This window comes from Ictidomys tridecemlineatus, chromosome 1 (assembly GCF_052094955.1).
Source record: "Ictidomys tridecemlineatus isolate mIctTri1 chromosome 1, mIctTri1.hap1, whole genome shotgun sequence".
Classification (NCBI taxonomy): Eukaryota; Metazoa; Chordata; class Mammalia; order Rodentia; family Sciuridae; genus Ictidomys; species Ictidomys tridecemlineatus.
Genome location: NC_135477.1, coordinates 213,115,530 through 213,124,642, shown reverse-complemented (window position 1 = coordinate 213,124,642; position 9,113 = coordinate 213,115,530).

The following is a 9,113-nucleotide window of genomic DNA, read 5'->3' as shown; positions in this document are numbered from 1 at the left end:
CTATTGAAAGTGGCAATGGCTAGGCGCTATTGTGTTTTTTGTTTATGAAAACCACACACATTTACCAGGAGGGATCTAGTGCCACTTCTGAATAGCAGCACATTCAAACACAGCTTCAAAGTCGTTGTGCTGTTCTTGTTCCCAGATTTAAAAGATCTTATATTTTCTCTTCAAAGAAATTAGAGTTCAATACTACACACAGCACAGTACGCATCCACCATCTCTTCAAGTGTCATTTTCTATTTTCCAGGGTTTAGAGTTCAGATCAATTTAATCCCCTCTAGATTAACCCTCCCAAGGGCTCCAAGCCCTTAGGATGGGCCCCGGGGACCTACAACTGTCCAAATTTCTCTGATCTGACCTGTGTAGCCTCTGCTTTCCCTGCCCTCACTTCGCATGCTCATACTTTAGAACCTGCTGCTTCTTCACAGGGGCCTCCATGAAGGGCAAATATTGCCCAGAAGGAAGGAGTGTAGATTAGTTCTTCCAGTCAGCTGGCTGGCAAAGACTCTTGAAGAGTCAGAACTCAGGATAGGGTCCTTATCAAGCTGATACAAGGGATATGGTATTGGCATACGAACTTATCCAGTGGAGGACTGGATACACAGAGGGAACCCAGGTGAGCAGGAAACACAGCAGGTCATTGGCATTTAGGGCAAGAATGAGCGACTCATGAAGGGATGCAGCATCACAGGAGGGCCAAGAAGTTCCCATTCACAAGCCACACATTTTGTCCTAAGGTCAATACAGTGGATGCCTAGGCAGCAGAGAAGTTGCTGGGTAGAAAGAAAAGGAATCTACTATTAGAAGGTGTTAAATCCAGGGCCTCACCTTCCCACCCAGTACAATATCCACCTACAAAGTTTATATAGTGGTGTTTTAGTCTCTTCATGAGCATTTATTGTGTGGGGTCCACAATATGCCTTCATTCTCACAGAGCACATAACACTAACAGCTAGCAGTGAGCAACTACTTTCAACACAAGCACCATCCTAAAGTCTTTGCACATGTTCAATCATTTAATCTCCATAACAGTTCCAAGGTAGTAGTGCTAGTATAATTCTCATTTCACAGATGAGGACGACACTGAGGCACTGGGAGATTTAATAACACAGCCAACACAACTCGTTTCTAATTTGGAACCAAGAAGTAGGGTTTCTCCAACCTAGATACCATTTAATAGATGAAAGGATAAAAAAAATGTGGCATATATACACAATGGAATATTACTCAGCAATAAAAGAGAATAAAATCATGGCATTTGCAGGTAAGTGGATGGAGTTAGAGAAGATAATGCTAAGTGAAGTTAGCCAATCCCCAAAAAACCAAATGTTGAATGTTTTCTTTGATATAAGGAGGCTGATTCATAGTGGGCTAGGGAGGGGGAGTGTGGGAGGAATAGATAGGGCAAAGGGGTTGGAGTGGAAGGGAGGGGGCATGGGGTGATTAATGATGGTGGAATGTGATGGTCATTATTATCCAAAGTACAGGTATGAAGACACAAATTGGTGTGAATATACTATGTATACAACCAGAGATATATGAAAAATTGTGCTCTATATATGTAACAAGAATTGTAGTGTATTCTGCTGTCACATATAAATAAGAAAATTTACATTAAAAAAAATAAGTAGGGTTCCAAGGCTAGTAACCCTGTTTCTCTAAACTGCCTCCTAAGGAGACACAAAACAAAAACAATTGCTGCCTTACAGAAGTTTAAATCCTAAAATAAGGATCACCCATCTATTATAACTTAACTTTTTAAAAAATTTATTACACATTGCAGTGCTCTTGCCTTTAAATTTTCTGGCCTTGGTTTTCTGCTTTTCCTATTTTCTATATTTTACTTATTGAGGGCTCAGCACAGACCTCCTGGGGAAACACTTGTGCCAGAGAGGAAAGATAAAGATTCCATCCATAACTCACTCTGGACAGGGGCCCTCTCCAAGGCTGCAGGTGGGATTTGAAAAGGGATTTATAGGGGAAGGAGAGAGGAGGGCAACAGCCTATTGGATGGGTGTTGTGAGGTTTGCTGAGGCATATGAACAGCAAAACGTTAGGGAGATTGTGTTATTTGTGAACATACTGGCAGAGAGCCCTTAAAGGTCTCCTCGCCACATTCTTCTCATTACTGATGCCCACCACCATACTGACCCTTGCCTCCTACTTCAGGGAGAACATAGAGGCCATCATGTAAGATCCCCCCACCTCCCACTTGTGCTGCTACCTGCATCTCTTTCCATTCTCGACTCCTTCCTTCCGTCTCAGAGGAAAAGTTGTCCCCATTAGAGATGAAGCCTTCACACTGTGCTTTAACCTCCATTTCCTTCTTCCTCCATTTGTCATCTACAAATACTTCTGTACTTCTGTTGACCTCTTTTCTTCCTCTCAGGGTAGGTTTATACTGAAATTCTTCTTCCTATAAAAACTAAAAATTTCCCTCGATCATGCCTCCTTGTAGAAGTTTTCTCTCCTTCCTTCTGGAACACAGGTCTGAATTTGTCCCTTCCATTCCTCACCTCCCATTGCCTCCTCTGCAGGACACAGCCTCGCCTCCACCTTCTCTGCCACTGAAATGTCCTCACAGCTGACTCCAGGGGTTCTTTGTGTCTGGCCCACCTGCTTTTTCTTTTTCTTCTTTCGTTCTTTTTAGTTATGCATGACAGTAGAATGTATTTTGACATATCATACATACATGCAGTATAACTTCCCTTCCTTGTGGTTGTACATGATGTGGAGTTTTGCTGGTCGTGTGTTCATATAGGAACATGGGAAAGTTATGTCCAATTCATTCTACTGTCTTTCTCATTCCCATCCTCCCCCCAGTCCCTTCATTTCCCCTTGTCTAATCCAAAGAACTTCTATTCTTCCCTTCCCCCACCCCCTATTGTGTATCAGCATCTGCATATCAGAGATTTGCAGATCTGCATATTTTTGGGATTGGTTTATTTCACTCAGTATGATAATCTCCTGTTCCATCCATTTATCAGCAAATGCCATAATTTCATTCCTCTTTATAGGTGAGTAATATTCCAGTGTGTATATATACACATTTTCTTTATCCATTCCTCTGTTGAAGGGCACCTAGGTTGGTTCCATAGCTTAGCTATTGTGAATTGAGCTGCTATAACCATTGAGGTAGCCATGTCACTGTAGTATGCTGATGCTAAGTTCTTTGGGTATATACCAAGGAGTGGGATAACTGGGTCAAATGGTGGTTCCATTCTAAGTTTTCTGAAGAATCTTCATATTGCTTTCAAGAAGAGTTAAACCAATTTGCAGTCCCACCAGCAATGTACGAGTGTACCTTTTCCCCCACATTCTTACCAACATTTATTGTTGCATGTATCCTTGATAATTGCCATTCTGACTGGAGGGAGATGAAATCTCAGTGTAGTTTTAATTTGCATTTCTTTAATTGCTAGAGATGTTTAATATCTTTTCATATATTTGTTGACCAGTCGTATTTCTTCTGTGAAGTGCCTGTTCAGTTCTTTTGCCATTTATTGATTGGGTTATTCGCTTTTTGGTGTTAAGTTTTTTGAGTTCTTAAATATCCTGGAGATTAATGGATGATCATCTTTTCCTCACAACCTCTCCTGTCTTTCAAGGTTTCTGGGTCATGATTCTCTCCTGCTTCTTCTTGTGCCTACAGATCCATCTCAATCTATTTTCTGAGGAAATTGTCTCTGTTTGCTGGTGTTGCCTAAGTTTCCATCCTCAACTTCTCATGTCCATTTATACAGTTTCTCTGAGAAATATCAGCTGTGCCTACGACTTCAGCTACCAACTGTGCACTTAAACACTTGTCCACAATCACTGTTGATTGTCCCCACTTTTTGCTTTCTACTTGCTCTTGAGCCTCCCTACATAGCTGATCTCCCCCAGCTCTCCACTTAAATTGTACTTGTGAAGGTTCAACCAGTAATTTCCATGCCACCAAATCCAATGGTCAGTTCTTTGACTTTTCTTTACTTAAACTTTCAACAAAATTAAAAATATTGATTACTCCATCCTGAATCCACTCTTTTCCTTTCTTGATATTTGAAAGAGAACAGCCTCCTGGTTTTCATTTTCACCTACTTAAACTCTGCTGAAGTAGAGTTTGGGCCTGAACAAAAGGCTCAATCTTAAATCCCCTTCTCTAGGTGCACTCACGCTGGTGACCTCATCCAGTTCTCGGCGCTAAATACTGTCTCTGAGATGATGATTTGTAAATTGATAAATCTAGACCCAAATTTTCCATTTATTATTATTATTATTATTATTATTATTATTATTATTATTATTACCATCTCCAACTGAGATCCAAACACAAATATTTGATTTCTACCACCATTCCCCACACTTCTACCTCAGTAAAACCTACCAGCTGTCACCTGATCCCCCAGCCTAAAAACAAAAGAATCATCCTAGATTTCTTTCTGCCTAAAAATCCCATAGCAAGTCCACCTTGTACCTTCTAAAGATATCCAGTATTCAACTCCTCCTCCACTGTGCTCAATGCCTCTTTAATTCACCATCACTTGTAGCAGGAGTTTCAGCACCAATCTCCCAACTCATTTGCCTTCTACTCTTTGAGCCCCTAGAGATTCAGCATGGCAGCTGTGATCTTGCAAGCATTTCTGCCCCTGCACAAAACCCTCGAATGGCTTCTCAACCCACAGAATGAGAGAGAGAGAGATCTCTCATTGTGGTCAATACTATAGACTCTGTGTGATCTGGTCCCTGCTTCCCTCTCTATCATCTTCTACTCTTCTCCTCTTGCTCACTTTACTCAAGCCACATGATCCTTCTCTGTATTCCTTAAATACCCAAATCTTATTTTTCTCTTCACAATTGCTGTTCCCTTTACTTAAATTGCTTTTCCCTTCTCCCCAAAACATTTGCAGGCCTCGGTGGCTGATTCAACCCCAAATGTTGTCTGCTCAGAGAGAATTGCCCTGGGCACCCATTCTAAGATGCTAGCTGTTCAGCCCCATCTCCAAACATCATCATTTGTGTCTTTGTTAGGCTCTGTTTTCTTGTAACATCTGTCACTCCTGAGATTATATTTCACTGCGGCTTGTTTAATTATTCCTGGTTTATTCCACTAGATTGTAAGTTTTATGAGAGCAGGGGTTTTGTCTTATTCACGATTGTTTCCAGTGTCGGACACATTGTATGTGCTTAGTTACTACTAACTTAGTAAGTGTACCTGACAAGTCCTAAATCTGGATTTAGCCTTTTTTTTTTTTTTTTTGCTGATATTGAGATTCATATTCTTACTGTCTTTGATCCAGAAGTCCCAAAGGAAACTCAAACTTAGAATGTTGGAAACTAAACTCATTTTTACTTCCCATTCTCTTCCATGAACTGCCCTTTCCCCCATCATCATCAAGCTTAGTTAATAGCCCTATCATTAAAAAAAAAATAGCATTATCATTCACCTAAGCACCCATGGGAGAGATCTGGTGTCATTCTAAATTCTACCCATCCCCAATCTATTTTTTAAATATTTTTATAGAGGTTGATGGACTTTTATTTATTCATTTATTCATTTACGGTCCTGAGAATCAAACTCAGTGCCTCACACATGCTAGGCAAGCACTCTATCACTGAGCCACAACCCTAGCCCCACCAATCTACTTTTGAATCTTGTCATTTTAAGCCAGGCTCGGTAGTGCACACCTGTTATCCTTGCCACTGGGGGATGGGGGTGGGGTGAAACAGAAGGATCACAAGTTCAAGGCTAGCCTCCGCCTTGACCCTCATGAACTTAGCAAGACCCTATTTTAAAATAAAAATACAAAGCACTGATAATGTATTCAGTGATAAAGTGCTCAAGGATTCAATCCCTGGTACCAACAACAACCACAAAAGAATCTTGTCATTCCTACTCCTCTCAGATTGTGTTTTAATTGTAAATAACAAAACTGCTCTACTGTAGTGGGGGGGGGAGGATTAATTATTATTAGGTTTCTCGCAGGATATTCAGGAGGGCCCACTGGCCTAAGTCGAAAGCTTTACAAGTAATAACAAAGTCCAAATCACCCTTCCAGGCTGTCCAGTGGAAACCCTGCTAGAGCCACAGATTACACACCAACTTTACGGTGGAAAATAGCTGGTTAGGACTGCTGTCCGTCAAAACTCCATGTCCCACCACTATCCTTGTCAGAATGAATTCTGTGTGATATCTCCTGCTTCATATGCGTATCTTCCAAAAAGCTCTTAGGCATTTGATGGGCAGGGCTATTTTGCTGGCTTGTACCCATCAGCCAGGGAAACTGGGAAAGATGGTATCTGGCTTTCTCCTTGAGGAAGATGAACTCAGGACTTTGGAACTTCCCCAACATAGGAAGAGTGTTTGAGAAATGCCTGGCAACCACAAATATCCCAGATGTCAACTGACACTACTTTCTACATCCGGAGTCTCCTCCCCCACTACTGACTCAGCTCTAATCTTCAGTTTGTGGTCTTGACTAATGTGGTATCCACCTCTAACTGGTTCCCTTCCACTCTTCCATCCTCCACACTAATGCTAAAGGCACAAAGCAAGTCTTACCACTCACTTATTTGCAATACAAAAGCAAAATGTCCCTCAAAACCTCTGCATGGCCAATAGATGATGTCCAAACTCCTTGGAATGGCATAGGAAACTTTTTGCACTGTGATTCTTTCTCATATTTTGAGGATCCTCTCCTGGCTCAGGATCCTGTGCTTTGCCCTTCTCCAAATGTCACCCCTTCTCTCCTACTTATTTTCTCTTGCACCTACTTGTTTATGCCCCTTGGAATAACTCCCTCCCTGACAAACTCTTACTTGACCTTCAAAACGTATCTCACATGTCACCTTCTTTCTGCATCTATCCCAATCCCTCATTCAGTATGAGATACTCCCAATTTTGCTCTCCTTTGACACCTATCTCTGTAACTATTTATTCTCCTGTTTTATAATTGTTTACTTCCACATATGTCCTCAGGACAGGAAGGAACTAGACTGTGAGTGCTTTGAAAGTAGAAATCCTTATCATTGCCTTATTTTTGTGTCCCTAACATGGCTTCTGGCTCAGAAGCAGACACAGACTTTGTTGGAGTGAACGGCAATGGTGCTGCTGCTGCCTCTGCAGGTGATAGTTGCACACATTGATGGAACACTTACAGTGCCTTCCTCTGTGTTAGGTAAAAAGACACACACATACACACAGGTTGATAAATGTGCATCCATACATTCAGTCACCCTTGATATCTGCAGGGGATTGGTTCTAGGACCACCCCACTAATACCAAAATCTGTGGAAGGCCAAAGTCCTTTTATAAAATGGTGTGGTATTTGCATATGACCTATGCACATCCTCCTATGTTTTTTAAAATAATCTCTAGATATTTATAAAATTTAATATAATGTAAATATAATGTAAAAGATTATTACACTGTATTGCCTACATATATTCACTACAGATAGAATTTTTCAAATATTCTTAGTCTGTAGTTGATCAAATCCATGGATTTGGAGCCTATGGATATAAAAGACCAACTGTGTGTGTGTGTGTGTGTGTGTGTGTGTGTGTGTGTATACACACACATATAGTGCATATACACATTATATATTATATATATGCATATTGTGTATATACACATTATATATACTATGCATGTGTGTTTTATAATCCATATAATGACCTTGTAAAATAGGAATGATTATCCTCTTTTTATAGATGGGGAAATGAATCTTAATGAAAATGTATAACTTTCCTATATCACATGACTAGAAACAATCAGAGCTGAAATTTGAACTTGAGTTCATTTGACTTCAAAGTCTATACACTTAATGAATATATTCTACAGTCCCTTGTGAATAAATGAAACAATATGTGAAAGAAAGAATAAATAAAATGCGCAACTTTACGTTGAACTCTACAGTTAGAAGTGCTCACTCCATAGCCTGTACCTAAAACACATCTTTATTTTTTATTATCTTAATTCATTCTGCTTTAAATAACATCTGTTCATGCCTCCCCCGTCCACCTTAGAAGACAGTAAGCTCCTAGAGGGCAGGAAGTCATACCTTTTTCATTTCAATGTCTGTCCATTTGGATTCATTTCCTAGAGTTGCTGAAATATGCTGGTTGTCTTAAACAACAGAAATGTGTCATGGTTCTAGAGGCTGGAAATTCAAGCTCAAGGTTTGGGCAGAGCCCTGTTCCCTCAGAACCTTCTGCAGGAGGATGTGCTTCAGGCCTGCTTCTTAGTCTGCTCAGGTTACTATAACAAAATACCATAGACTGGGTGGTTTCTAAACAACAGAAATATAACCCACTTGAATCTAATGTATGAAATATGATATGTCAAGAGCTTTGTAATGTTTTGAACAACCAATAAAAAAAGAAAAAAAATTAAAAATTTGTTATATATGAAAAAAAAAAAGAAACTTACCTCTTGTCTTTCTGGAGGTTGAGAAGTCCAAGACTAGGAAGTTAGCAGAGTCAGTGTCCGGTGGGGACCCACTTCCTCATTCACAAGCAGCAGTCTTCTTGCTGTGCAGTTTCATGATGGATACAAGGGTCTTATTTTGAGATAAAGCCTCACTGAGTCACTCAGGCTGTCCTTGAACTTGCAATCCTCCTGCCTCAGCCTCCTCAGTAGATAGGATTACTGGTGTGCACCACTGTCCAGCTCCTCTGGGATCTCTTATGAGGGAATTAATCCCATTCATGATGGCTCTGACATCATAAAATAAACACCTCCCCCAAATCCCACTTCCTTGTACCCTCATATTGGTGGTTAGAATTTTAGTATGTGAATTTGGGGGGGACACATTTAGTCTATAGCTACCTCTCTCCTAGCTTCTGAAAACTCCTTGGATTGTGGCAACAGAACTCTTGTCTTCACGTGGTGTTCTCCCTGTATCATGTCTCTGTTTCCCAATTTCTCCTTTTTATAACACCATTCATACTAAATTATCACCTACAATGATCTTATTTTCAAATAAGGTCACATTCACAATTCGATCGATAGTACCACGTGCCTAGCAAAGTGTCTTGCACTTATGAGATGCTCCAACAAGTTCTCTTAAAAGACATTGGGGACTAAGGATGTGGCTCAAGTGGTAGCGCACTCGCCTGGCAAGCACGGG